Here is a 13,496-nt window from a genome sequence, read left to right on the forward strand (position 1 = left end):
TTTGCGGTAAGATTTAGTGGCAATTGTAATACGAACCTTTACATGGAACAATATATGCTTTTTGTATACTTTATTTCTGATGCAGGTTACAAAAAGAAGAAATAGTGCAAATTTAAATCAGATTCACATTAGATACATTTATTATACTCCAAGACTGCTACATTAAGTATTTCTGAGTGATCTGGAGTCATTTGGGTAACATTTTTAGCACAGTGTTTTGATGCCGGGATTTTGAAACTTTTTCTATAAGTACCCGAGCTAGGGTTAGGGTTAGGGTTTAAACACTCCTGGAAATGTTTTGATGCATTTTCTGTGCTTTCAGATGCATTTAAATTCCAGGAAAGGTGTTGTTTTGTTGTTTCCTCAACAAATAAATTTTGCCCAATTTTGCAGTTTTGCTTAGCCATGTACCTGTCAATCAAAAATGGTCAATAATCCAAAGTTTCCAAACACTCTTTCTGCATGATAATCTCACTTATTTTTGCATTTCAGTCTATATAAAATGATGCTTTGCGGTAAGATTTAGTGGCAATTGTAATACGAACCTTTAAATGGAGCAATATATGCTTAGTGTATACTTTATTTCTGATGCAGGTTACAAAAAGAAGAAATAGTGCAAATTTAAATCAGATTCACATTAGATACATTTATTATACTCCAAGACTGCTACATTAAGTATTTCTGAGTGATCTGGAGTCATTTGGGTAACATTTTTAGCACAGTGTTTTGATGCCGGGATTTTGAAACTTTTTCTATAAGTACCCGAGCTAGCTTTAGGGTTAGGGTTTAAACACTCCTGGAAATGTTTTGATGCATTTTCTGTGGTTTCAGATGCGTTTAAATTCCAGGAAAGGTGTTGTTTTGTTGTTTCCTCAACAAATAAATTTTGCCCAATTTTGCAGTTTTGCTTAGCCATGTACCTGTCAATCAAAAATGGTCAAAAATCCAAAGTTTGCAAACACACTTTCTGCATGATAATCTCACTTATTTTTGCATTTCAGTCTATATAAAATGATGCTTTGTGGTAAGATTTAGTGGCAATTGTAATACGAACCTTTACATGGAACAATATATGCTTATTGTATACTTTATTTCTGATGCAGGTTACAAAAAGAAGAAATAGTGCAAATTTAAATCAGATTCACATTAGATACATTTATTATACTCCAAGACTGCTACATTAAGTATTTCTGAGTGATCTGGAGTCATTTGGGTAACATTTTTAGCACAGTGTTTTGATGCCGGAATTTTGAAACTTTTTCTATAAGAACCCGAGCTAGGGTTAGGGTTAGGGTTTAAACACTCCTGGAAATGTTTTGATGTATTTTCTGTGGTTTCAGATGCGTTTAAATTCCAGGAAAGGTGTTGTTTTGTTGTTTCCTCAACAAATAAATTTTGCCCAATTTTGCAGTTTTTGCTAAGCCATGTACCTGTCAATCAAAAATGGTAAAAAATCCAACGTTTGCAAACACACTTTCTGCATGATAATCTCACTTATTTTTGCATTTCAGTCTATATAAAATGATGCTTTGCAGTAAGATTTAGTGGCAATTGTAATACGAACCTTTACATGGAACTATATATGCTTATTGTATACTTTATTTCTGATGCAGGTTACAAAAAGAAGAAATAGTGCAAATTTAAATCAGATTCACATTAGATACATTTATTATACTCCAAGACTGCTACATTAAGTATTTCTGAGTGATCTGGAGTCATTTGGGTAACATTTTTAGCACAGTGTTTTGATGCCGGAATTTTGAAACTTTTTCTATAAGAACCCGAGCTAGGGTTAGGGTTAGGGTTTAAACACTCCTGGAAATGTTTTGATGCATTTTCTGTGGTTTCAGATGCGTTTAAATTCCAGGAAAGGTGTTGTTTTGTTGTTTCCTCAACAAATAAATTTTGCCCAATTTTGCAGTTTTTGCTTAACCATGTACCTGTCGATCAAAAATGGTCAAAAATCCAAAGTTTGCAAACACTCTTTCTGCATGATAATCTCACTTATTTTTGCATTTCAGTCTATATAAAAAGATGCTTTGCGGTAAGATTTAGTGGCAATTGTAATACGAACCTTTACATGGAACAATATATGCTTTTTGTATACTTTATTTCTGATGCAGGTTACAAAAAGAAGAAATAGTGCAAATTTAAATCAGATTCACATTAGATACATTTATTATACTCCAAGACTGCTACATTAAGTATTTCTGAGTGATCTGGAGTCATTTGGGTAACATTTTTAGCACAGTGTTTTGATGCCGGGATTTTGAAACTTTTTCTATAAGTACCCGAGCTAGGGTTAGGGTTAGGGTTTAAACACTCCTGGAAATGTTTTGATGCATTTTCTGTGCTTTCAGATGCATTTAAATTGCAGGAAAGGTGTTGTTTTGTTGTTTCCTCAACAAATAAATTTTGCCTAATTTTGAAGTATTTGCTAATCCATGTACCTGTCAGTCAAAAATTGTCAAAAATCCAAAGTTTGCAAACACACTTTCTGCATGATAATCTCACTTATTTTTGCATTTCAGTCTATATAAAATGATGCTTTGCGGTAAGATTTAGTGGCAATTGTAATACGAACCTTTAAATGGAACAATATATGCTTATTGTATACTTTATTTCTGATGCATGTTACAAAAAGAAGAAATAGTGCAAATTTAAATCAGATTCACATTAGATACATTTATTATACTCCAAGACTGCTACATTAAGTATTTCTGAGTGATCTGGAGTCATATGGGTAACATTTTTAGCACAGTGTTTTGATGCTGGGATTTTGAAACTTTTTCTTTAAGTACCAGAGCTAGGGTTAGGGTTAGGGTTTAAACACTCCTGGAAATTTTTTGATGCATTTTCTGTGGTTTCAGATGCATTTAAATTCCAGGAAAGGTGTTGTTTTGTTGTTTCCTCAACAAATAAATTTTGCCCAATTTTGCAGTTTTGCTTAGCCATGTACCTGTCAATCAAAAATGGTCAAAAATCCAAAGTTTGCAAACACATTTTCTGCATGATAATCTCACTTATTTTTGCATTTCAGTCTATATAAAATGATGCTTTGCAGTAAGATTTAGTGGCAATTGTAATACGAACGTTTACATGGAACTATATATGCTTATTGTATACTTTATTTCTGATGCAGGTTACAAAAAGAAGAAATAGTGCAAATTTAAAACAGATTCACATTAGATACATTTATTATACTCCAAGACTGCTACATTAAGTATTTCTGAGTGATCTGGAGTCATTTGGGTAACATTTTTAGCACAGTGTTTTGATGCCGGGATTTTGAAACTTTTTCTATAAGTACCCGAGCTAGGGTTAGGGTTAGGGTTTAAACACTCCTGGAAATTTTTTGATGCATTTTCTGTGGTTTCAGATGCGTTTAAATTCCAGGAAAGGTGTTGTTTTGTTGTTTCCTCAACAAATAAATTTTGCCCAATTTTGCAGTTTTGCTTAGCCCTTTACCTGTCAATCAAAAATGGTCAAAAATCCAAAGTTTGCAAACACACTTTCTGCATGATAATCTCACTTATTTTTGCATTTCAGTCTATATAAAATGATGCTTTGCAGTAAGATTTAGTGGCAATTGTAATACGAACCTTTACATGGAACTATATATGCTTATTGTATACTTTATTTCTGATGCAGGTTACAAAAAGAAGAAATAGTGCAAATTTAAAACAGATTCACATTAGATACATTTATTATACTCCAAGACTGCTACATTAAGTATTTCTGAGTGATCTGGAGTCATTTGGGTAAGATTTTTAGCACAGTGTTTTGATGCCGGAATTTTGAAACTTTTTCTATAAGAACCCGAGCAAGGGTTAGGGTTTAAACACTCCTGGAAATGTTTTGATGCATTTTCTGTGGTTTCAGATGCGTTTAAATTCCAGGAAAGGTGTTGTTTTGTTGTTTCCTCAACAAATAAATTTTGCCCAATTTTGCAGTTTTTGCTTAGCCATGTACCTGTCAATCAAAAATGGTCAAAAATCCAAAGTTTGCAAACACACTTTCTGCATGATAATCTCACTTATTTTTGCATTTCAGTCTATATAAAATGATGCTTTGCAGTAAGATTTAGTGGCAATTGTAATACGAACCTTTACATGGAACTATATATGCTTATTGTATACTTTATTTCTGATGCAGGTTACAAAAAGAAGAAATAGTGCAAATTTAAATCAGATTCACATTAGATACATTTATTATACTCCAAGACTGCTACATTAAGTATTTCTGAGTGATCTGGAGTCATTTGGGTAACATTTTTAGCACAGTGTTTTGATGCCGGGATTTTGAAACTTTTTCTATAAGTACCCGAGCTAGCTTTAGGGTTAGGGTTTAAACACTCCTGGAAATGTTTTGATGCATTTTCTGTGGTTTCAGATGCGTTTAAATTCCAGGAAAGGTGTTGTTTTGTTGTTTCCTCAACAAATAAATTTTGCCCAATTTTGCAGTTTTTGCTTAACCATGTACCTGTCGATCAAAAATGGTCAATAATCCAAAGTTTCCAAACACTCTTTCTGCATGATAATCTCACTTATTTTTGCATTTCAGTCTATATAAAATGATGCTTTGCGGTAAGATTTAGTGGCAATTGTAATACGAACCTTTAAATGGAACAATATATGCTTAGTGTATACTTTATTTCTGATGCAGGTTACAAAAAGAAGAAATAGTGCAAATTTAAATCAGATTCACATTAGATACATTTATTATACTCCAAGACTGCTACATTAAGTATTTCTGAGTGATCTGGAGTCATTTGGGTAACATTTTTAGCACAGTGTTTTGATGCCGGGATTTTGAAACTTTTTCTATAAGTACCCGAGCTAGCTTTAGGGTTAGGGTTTAAACACTCCTGGAAATGTTTTGATGCATTTTCTGTGGTTTCAGATGCGTTTAAATTCCAGGAAAGGTGTTGTTTTGTTGTTTCCTCAACAAATAAATTTTGCCCAATTTTGCAGTTTTGCTTAGCCATGTACCTGTCAATCAAAAATGGTCAAAAATCCAAAGTTTGCAAACACACTTTCTGCATGATAATCTCACTTATTTTTGCATTTCAGTCTATATAAAATGATGCTTTGTGGTAAGATTTAGTGGCAATTGTAATACGAACCTTTACATGGAACAATATATGCTTATTGTATACTTTATTTCTGATGCAGGTTACAAAAAGAAGAAATAGTGCAAATTTAAATCAGATTCACATTAGATACATTTATTATACTCCAAGACTGCTACATTAAGTATTTCTGAGTGATCTGGAGTCATTTGGGTAACATTTTTAGCACAGTGTTTTGATGCCGGAATTTTGAAACTTTTTCTATAAGAACCCGAGCTAGGGTTAGGGTTAGGGTTTAAACACTCCTGGAAATGTTTTGATGTATTTTCTGTGGTTTCAGATGCGTTTAAATTCCAGGAAAGGTGTTGTTTTGTTGTTTCCTCAACAAATAAATTTTGCCCAATTTTGCAGTTTTTGCTAAGCCATGTACCTGTCAATCAAAAATGGTAAAAAATCCAACGTTTGCAAACACACTTTCTGCATGATAATCTCACTTATTTTTGCATTTCAGTCTATATAAAATGATGCTTTGCAGTAAGATTTAGTGGCAATTGTAATACGAACCTTTACATGGAACTATATATGCTTATTGTATACTTTATTTCTGATGCAGGTTACAAAAAGAAGAAATAGTGCAAATTTAAATCAGATTCACATTAGATACATTTATTATACTCCAAGACTGCTACATTAAGTATTTCTGAGTGATCTGGAGTCATTTGGGTAACATTTTTAGCACAGTGTTTTGATGCCGGAATTTTGAAACTTTTTCTATAAGAACCCGAGCTAGGGTTAGGGTTAGGGTTTAAACACTCCTGGAAATGTTTTGATGCATTTTCTGTGGTTTCAGATGCGTTTAAATTCCAGGAAAGGTGTTGTTTTGTTGTTTCCTCAACAAATAAATTTTGCCCAATTTTGCAGTTTTTGCTTAACCATGTACCTGTCGATCAAAAATGGTCAAAAATCCAAAGTTTGCAAACACTCTTTCTGCATGATAATCTCACTTATTTTTGCATTTCAGTCTATATAAAAAGATGCTTTGCGGTAAGATTTAGTGGCAATTGTAATACGAACCTTTACATGGAACAATATATGCTTTTTGTATACTTTATTTCTGATGCAGGTTACAAAAAGAAGAAATAGTGCAAATTTAAATCAGATTCACATTAGATACATTTATTATACTCCAAGACTGCTACATTAAGTATTTCTGAGTGATCTGGAGTCATATGGGTAACATTTTTAGCACAGTGTTTTGATGCCGGAATTTTGAAACTTTTTCTATAAGAACCCGAGCTAGGGTTAGGGTTAGGGTTTAAACACTCCTGGAAATGTTTTGATGTATTTTCTGTGGTTTCAGATGCGTTTAAATTCCAGGAAAGGTGTTGTTTTGTTGTTTCCTCAACAAATAAATTTTGCCCAATTTTGCAGTTTTTGCTAAGCCATGTACCTGTCAATCAAAAATGGTAAAAAATCCAACGTTTGCAAACACACTTTCTGCATGATAATCTCACTTATTTTTGCATTTCAGTCTATATAAAATGATGCTTTGCAGTAAGATTTAGTGGCAATTGTAATACGAACCTTTACATGGAACTATATATGCTTATTGTATACTTTATTTCTGATGCAGGTTACAAAAAGAAGAAATAGTGCAAATTTAAATCAGATTCACATTAGATACATTTATTATACTCCAAGACTGCTACATTAAGTATTTCTGAGTGATCTGGAGTCATTTGGGTAACATTTTTAGCACAGTGTTTTGATGCCGGAATTTTGAAACTTTTTCTATAAGAACCCGAGCTAGGGTTAGGGTTAGGGTTTAAACACTCCTGGAAATGTTTTGATGCATTTTCTGTGGTTTCAGATGCGTTTAAATTCCAGGAAAGGTGTTGTTTTGTTGTTTCCTCAACAAATAAATTTTGCCCAATTTTGCAGTTTTTGCTTAACCATGTACCTGTCGATCAAAAATGGTCAAAAATCCAAAGTTTGCAAACACACTTTCTGCATGATAATCTCACTTATTTTTGCATTTCAGTCTATATAAAATGATGCTTTGCAGTAAGATTTAGTGGCAATTGTAATACGAACCTTTACATGGAACTATATATGCTTATTGTATACTTTATTTCTGATGCAGGTTACAAAAAGAAGAAATAGTGCAAATTTAAATCAGATTCACATTAGATACATTTATTATACTCCAAGACTGCTACATTAAGTATTTCTGAGTGATCTGGAGTCATTTGGGTAACATTTTTAGCACAGTGTTTTGATGCCGGGATTTTGAAACTTTTTCTATAAGTACCCGAGCTAGCTTTAGGGTTAGGGTTTAAACACTCCTGGAAATGTTTTGATGCATTTTCTGTGGTTTCAGATGCGTTTAAATTCCAGGAAAGGTGTTGTTTTGTTGTTTCCTCAACAAATAAATTTTGCCCAATTTTGCAGTTTTTGCTTAACCATGTACCTGTCGATCAAAAATGGTCAATAATCCAAAGTTTCCAAACACTCTTTCTGCATGATAATCTCACTTATTTTTGCATTTCAGTCTATATAAAATGATGCTTTGCGGTAAGATTTAGTGGCAATTGTAATACGAACCTTTAAATGGAGCAATATATGCTTAGTGTATACTTTATTTCTGATGCAGGTTACAAAAAGAAGAAATAGTGCAAATTTAAATCAGATTCACATTAGATACATTTATTATACTCCAAGACTGCTACATTAAGTATTTCTGAGTGATCTGGAGTCATTTGGGTAACATTTTTAGCACAGTGTTTTGATGCCGGGATTTTGAAACTTTTTCTATAAGTACCCGAGCTAGCTTTAGGGTTAGGGTTTAAACACTCCTGGAAATGTTTTGATGCATTTTCTGTGGTTTCAGATGCGTTTAAATTCCAGGAAAGGTGTTGTTTTGTTGTTTCCTCAACAAATAAATTTTGCCCAATTTTGCAGTTTTGCTTAGCCATGTACCTGTCAATCAAAAATGGTCAAAAATCCAAAGTTTGCAAACACACTTTCTGCATGATAATCTCATTTATTTTTGCATTTCAGTCTATATAAAATGATGCTTTGTGGTAAGATTTAGTGGCAATTGTAATACGAACCTTTACATGGAACAATATATGCTTATTGTATACTTTATTTCTGATGCAGGTTACAAAAAGAAGAAATAGTGCAAATTTAAATCAGATTCACATTAGATACATTTATTATACTCCAAGACTGCTACATTAAGTATTTCTGAGTGATCTGGAGTCATTTGGGTAACATTTTTAGCACAGTGTTTTGATGCCGGAATTTTGAAACTTTTTCTATAAGAACCCGAGCTAGGGTTAGGGTTAGGGTTTAAACACTCCTGGAAATGTTTTGATGTATTTTCTGTGGTTTCAGATGCGTTTAAATTCCAGGAAAGGTGTTGTTTTGTTGTTTCCTCAACAAATAAATTTTGCCCAATTTTGCAGTTTTTGCTAAGCCATGTACCTGTCAATCAAAAATGGTAAAAAATCCAACGTTTGCAAACACACTTTCTGCATGATAATCTCACTTATTTTTGCATTTCAGTCTATATAAAATGATGCTTTGCAGTAAGATTTAGTGGCAATTGTAATACGAACCTTTACATGGAACTATATATGCTTATTGTATACTTTATTTCTGATGCAGGTTACAAAAAGAAGAAATAGTGCAAATTTAAATCAGATTCACATTAGATACATTTATTATACTCCAAGACTGCTACATTAAGTATTTCTGAGTGATCTGGAGTCATTTGGGTAACATTTTTAGCACAGTGTTTTGATGCCGGAATTTTGAAACTTTTTCTATAAGAACCCGAGCTAGGGTTAGGGTTAGGGTTTAAACACTCCTGGAAATGTTTTGATGCATTTTCTGTGGTTTCAGATGCGTTTAAATTCCAGGAAAGGTGTTGTTTTGTTGTTTCCTCAACAAATAAATTTTGCCCAATTTTGCAGTTTTTGCTTAACCATGTACCTGTCGATCAAAAATGGTCAAAAATCCAAAGTTTGCAAACACTCTTTCTGCATGATAATCTCACTTATTTTTGCATTTCAGTCTATATAAAAAGATGCTTTGCGGTAAGATTTAGTGGCAATTGTAATACGAACCTTTACATGGAACAATATATGGTTTTTGTATACTTTATTTCTGATGCAGGTTACAAAAAGAAGAAATAGTGCAAATTTAAATCAGATTCACATTAGATACATTTATTATACTCCAAGACTGCTACATTAAGTATTTCTGAGTGATCTGGAGTCATTTGGGTAAGATTTTTAGCACAGTGTTTTGATGCCGGGATTTTGAAACTTTTTCTATAAGAACCCGAGCTAGGGTTAGGGTTTAAACACTCCCGGAAATGTTTTGATGCATTTTCTGTGGTTTCAGATGCGTTTAAATTCCAGGAAAGGTGTTGTTTTGTTGTTTCCTCAACAAATAAATTTTGCCCAATTTTGCAGTTTTTGCTTAGCCATGTACCTGTCAATCAAAAATGGTCAAAAATCCAAAGTTTGCAAACACACTTTCTGCATGATAATCTCACTTATTTTTGCATTTCAGTCTATATAAAATGATGCTTTGTGGTAAGATTTAGTGGCAATTGTAATACGAACCTTTACATGGAACAATATATGCTTATTGTATACTTTATTTCTGATGCAGGTTACAAAAAGAAGAAATAGTGCAAATTTAAATCAGATTCACATTAGATACATTTATTATACTCCAAGACTGCTACATTAAGTATTTCTGAGTGATCTGGAGTCATTTGGGTAACATTTTTAGCACAGTGTTTTGATGCCGGAATTTTGAAACTTTTTCTATAAGAACCCGAGCTAGGGTTAGGGTTAGGGTTTAAACACTCCTGGAAATGTTTTGATGTATTTTCTGTGGTTTCAGATGCGTTTAAATTCCAGGAAAGGTGTTGTTTTGTTGTTTCCTCAACAAATAAATTTTGCCCAATTTTGCAGTTTTTGCTAAGCCATGTACCTGTCAATCAAAAATGGTAAAAAATCCAACGTTTGCAAACACACTTTCTGCATGATAATCTCACTTATTTTTGCATTTCAGTCTATATAAAATGATGCTTTGCAGTAAGATTTAGTGGCAATTGTAATACGAACCTTTACATGGAACTATATATGCTTATTGTATACTTTATTTCTGATGCAGGTTACAAAAAGAAGAAATAGTGCAAATTTAAATCAGATTCACATTAGATACATTTATTATACTCCAAGACTGCTACATTAAGTATTTCTGAGTGATCTGGAGTCATTTGGGTAACATTTTTAGCACAGTGTTTTGATGCCGGAATTTTGAAACTTTTTCTATAAGAACCCGAGCTAGGGTTAGGGTTAGGGTTTAAACACTCCTGGAAATGTTTTGATGCATTTTCTGTGGTTTCAGATGCGTTTAAATTCCAGGAAAGGTGTTGTTTTGTTGTTTCCTCAACAAATAAATTTTGCCCAATTTTGCAGTTTTTGCTTAACCATGTACCTGTCGATCAAAAATTGTCAAAAATCCAAAGTTTGCAAACACTCTTTCTGCATGATAATCTCACTTATTTTTGCATTTCAGTCTATATAAAAAGATGCTTTGCGGTAAGATTTAGTGGCAATTGTAATACGAACCTTTACATGGAACAATATATGCTTTTTGTATACTTTATTTCTGATGCAGGTTACAAAAAGAAGAAATAGTGCAAATTTAAATCAGATTCACATTAGATACATTTATTATACTCCAAGACTGCTACATTAAGTATTTCTGAGTGATCTGGAGTCATATGGGTAACATTTTTAGCACAGTGTTTTGATGCCGGAATTTTGAAACTTTTTCTATAAGAACCCGAGCTAGGGTTAGGGTTAGGGTTTAAACACTCCTGGAAATGTTTTGATGTATTTTCTGTGGTTTCAGATGCGTTTAAATTCCAGGAAAGGTGTTGTTTTGTTGTTTCCTCAACAAATAAATTTTGCCCAATTTTGCAGTTTTTGCTAAGCCATGTACCTGTCAATCAAAAATGGTAAAAAATCCAACGTTTGCAAACACACTTTCTGCATGATAATCTCACTTATTTTTGCATTTCAGTCTATATAAAATGATGCTTTGCAGTAAGATTTAGTGGCAATTGTAATACGAACCTTTACATGGAACTATATATGCTTATTGTATACTTTATTTCTGATGCAGGTTACAAAAAGAAGAAATAGTGCAAATTTAAATCAGATTCACATTAGATACATTTATTATACTCCAAGACTGCTACATTAAGTATTTCTGAGTGATCTGGAGTCATTTGGGTAACATTTTTAGCACAGTGTTTTGATGCCGGGATTTTGAAACTTTTTCTATAAGTACCCGAGCTAGCTTTAGGGTTAGGGTTTAAACACTCCTGGAAATGTTTTGATGCATTTTCTGTGGTTTCAGATGCGTTTAAATTCCAGGAAAGGTGTTGTTTTGTTGTTTCCTCAACAAATAAATTTTGCCCAATTTTGCAGTTTTTGCTTAACCATGTACCTGTCGATCAAAAATGGTCAATAATCCAAAGTTTCCAAACACTCTTTCTGCATGATAATCTCACTTATTTTTGCATTTCAGTCTATATAAAATGATGCTTTGCGGTAAGATTTAGTGGCAATTGTAATACGAACCTTTAAATGGAGCAATATATGCTTAGTGTATACTTTATTTCTGATGCAGGTTACAAAAAGAAGAAATAGTGCAAATTTAAATCAGATTCACATTAGATACATTTATTATACTCCAAGACTGCTACATTAAGTATTTCTGAGTGATCTGGAGTCATTTGGGTAACATTTTTAGCACAGTGTTTTGATGCCGGGATTTTGAAACTTTTTCTATAAGTACCCGAGCTAGCTTTAGGGTTAGGGTTTAAACACTCCTGGAAATGTTTTGATGCATTTTCTGTGGTTTCAGATGCGTTTAAATTCCAGGAAAGGTGTTGTTTTGTTGTTTCCTCAACAAATAAATTTTGCCCAATTTTGCAGTTTTTGCTAAGCCATGTACCTGTCAATCAAAAATGGTAAAAAATCCAACGTTTGCAAACACACTTTCTGCATGATAATCTCACTTATTTTTGCATTTCAGTCTATATAAAATGATGCTTTGCAGTAAGATTTAGTGGCAATTGTAATACGAACCTTTACATGGAACTATATATGCTTATTGTATACTTTATTTCTGATGCAGGTTACAAAAAGAAGAAATAGTGCAAATTTAAATCAGATTCACATTAGATACATTTATTATACTCCAAGACTGCTACATTAAGTATTTCTGAGTGATCTGGAGTCATTTGGGTAACATTTTTAGCACAGTGTTTTGATGCCGGAATTTTGAAACTTTTTCTATAAGAACCCGAGCTAGGGTTAGGGTTAGGGTTTAAACACTCCTGGAAATGTTTTGATGCATTTTCTGTGGTTTCAGATGCGTTTAAATTCCAGGAAAGGTGTTGTTTTGTTGTTTCCTCAACAAATAAATTTTGCCCAATTTTGCAGTTTTTGCTTAACCATGTACCTGTCGATCAAAAATGGTCAAAAATCCAAAGTTTGCAAACACTCTTTCTGCATGATAATCTCACTTATTTTTGCATTTCAGTCTATATAAAAAGATGCTTTGCGGTAAGATTTAGTGGCAATTGTAATACGAACCTTTACATGGAACAATATATGGTTTTTGTATACTTTATTTCTGATGCAGGTTACAAAAAGAAGAAATAGTGCAAATTTAAATCAGATTCACATTAGATACATTTATTATACTCCAAGACTGCTACATTAAGTATTTCTGAGTGATCTGGAGTCATTTGGGTAAGATTTTTAGCACAGTGTTTTGATGCCGGGATTTTGAAACTTTTTCTATAAGTACCCGAGCTAGGGTTAGGGTTAGGGTTTAAACACTCCTGGAAATGTTTTGATGCATTTTCTGTGCTTTCAGATGCATTTAAATTGCAGGAAAGGTGTTGTTTTGTTGTTTCCTCAACAAATAAATTTTGCCTAATTTTGAAGTATTTGCTAATCCATGTACCTGTCAGTCAAAAATTGTCAAAAATCCAAAGTTTGCAAACACACTTTCTGCATGATAATCTCACTTATTTTTGCATTTCAGTCTATATAAAATGATGCTTTGCGGTAAGATTTAGTGGCAATTGTAATACGAACCTTTAAATGGAACAATATATGCTTATTGTATACTTTATTTCTGATGCATGTTACAAAAAGAAGAAATAGTGCAAATTTAAATCAGATTCACATTAGATACATTTATTATACTCCAAGACTGCTACATTAAGTATTTCTGAGTGATCTGGAGTCATATGGGTAACATTTTTAGCACAGTGTTTTGATGCTGGGATTTTGAAACTTTTTCTTTAAGTACC

The sequence above is a fragment of the Lepisosteus platostomus genome, chromosome 4, assembly GCF_059453375.1.
Source record: "Lepisosteus platostomus isolate fLepPlt1 chromosome 4, fLepPlt1.hap1, whole genome shotgun sequence".
NCBI lineage: Eukaryota > Metazoa > Chordata > Actinopteri > Semionotiformes > Lepisosteidae > Lepisosteus > Lepisosteus platostomus.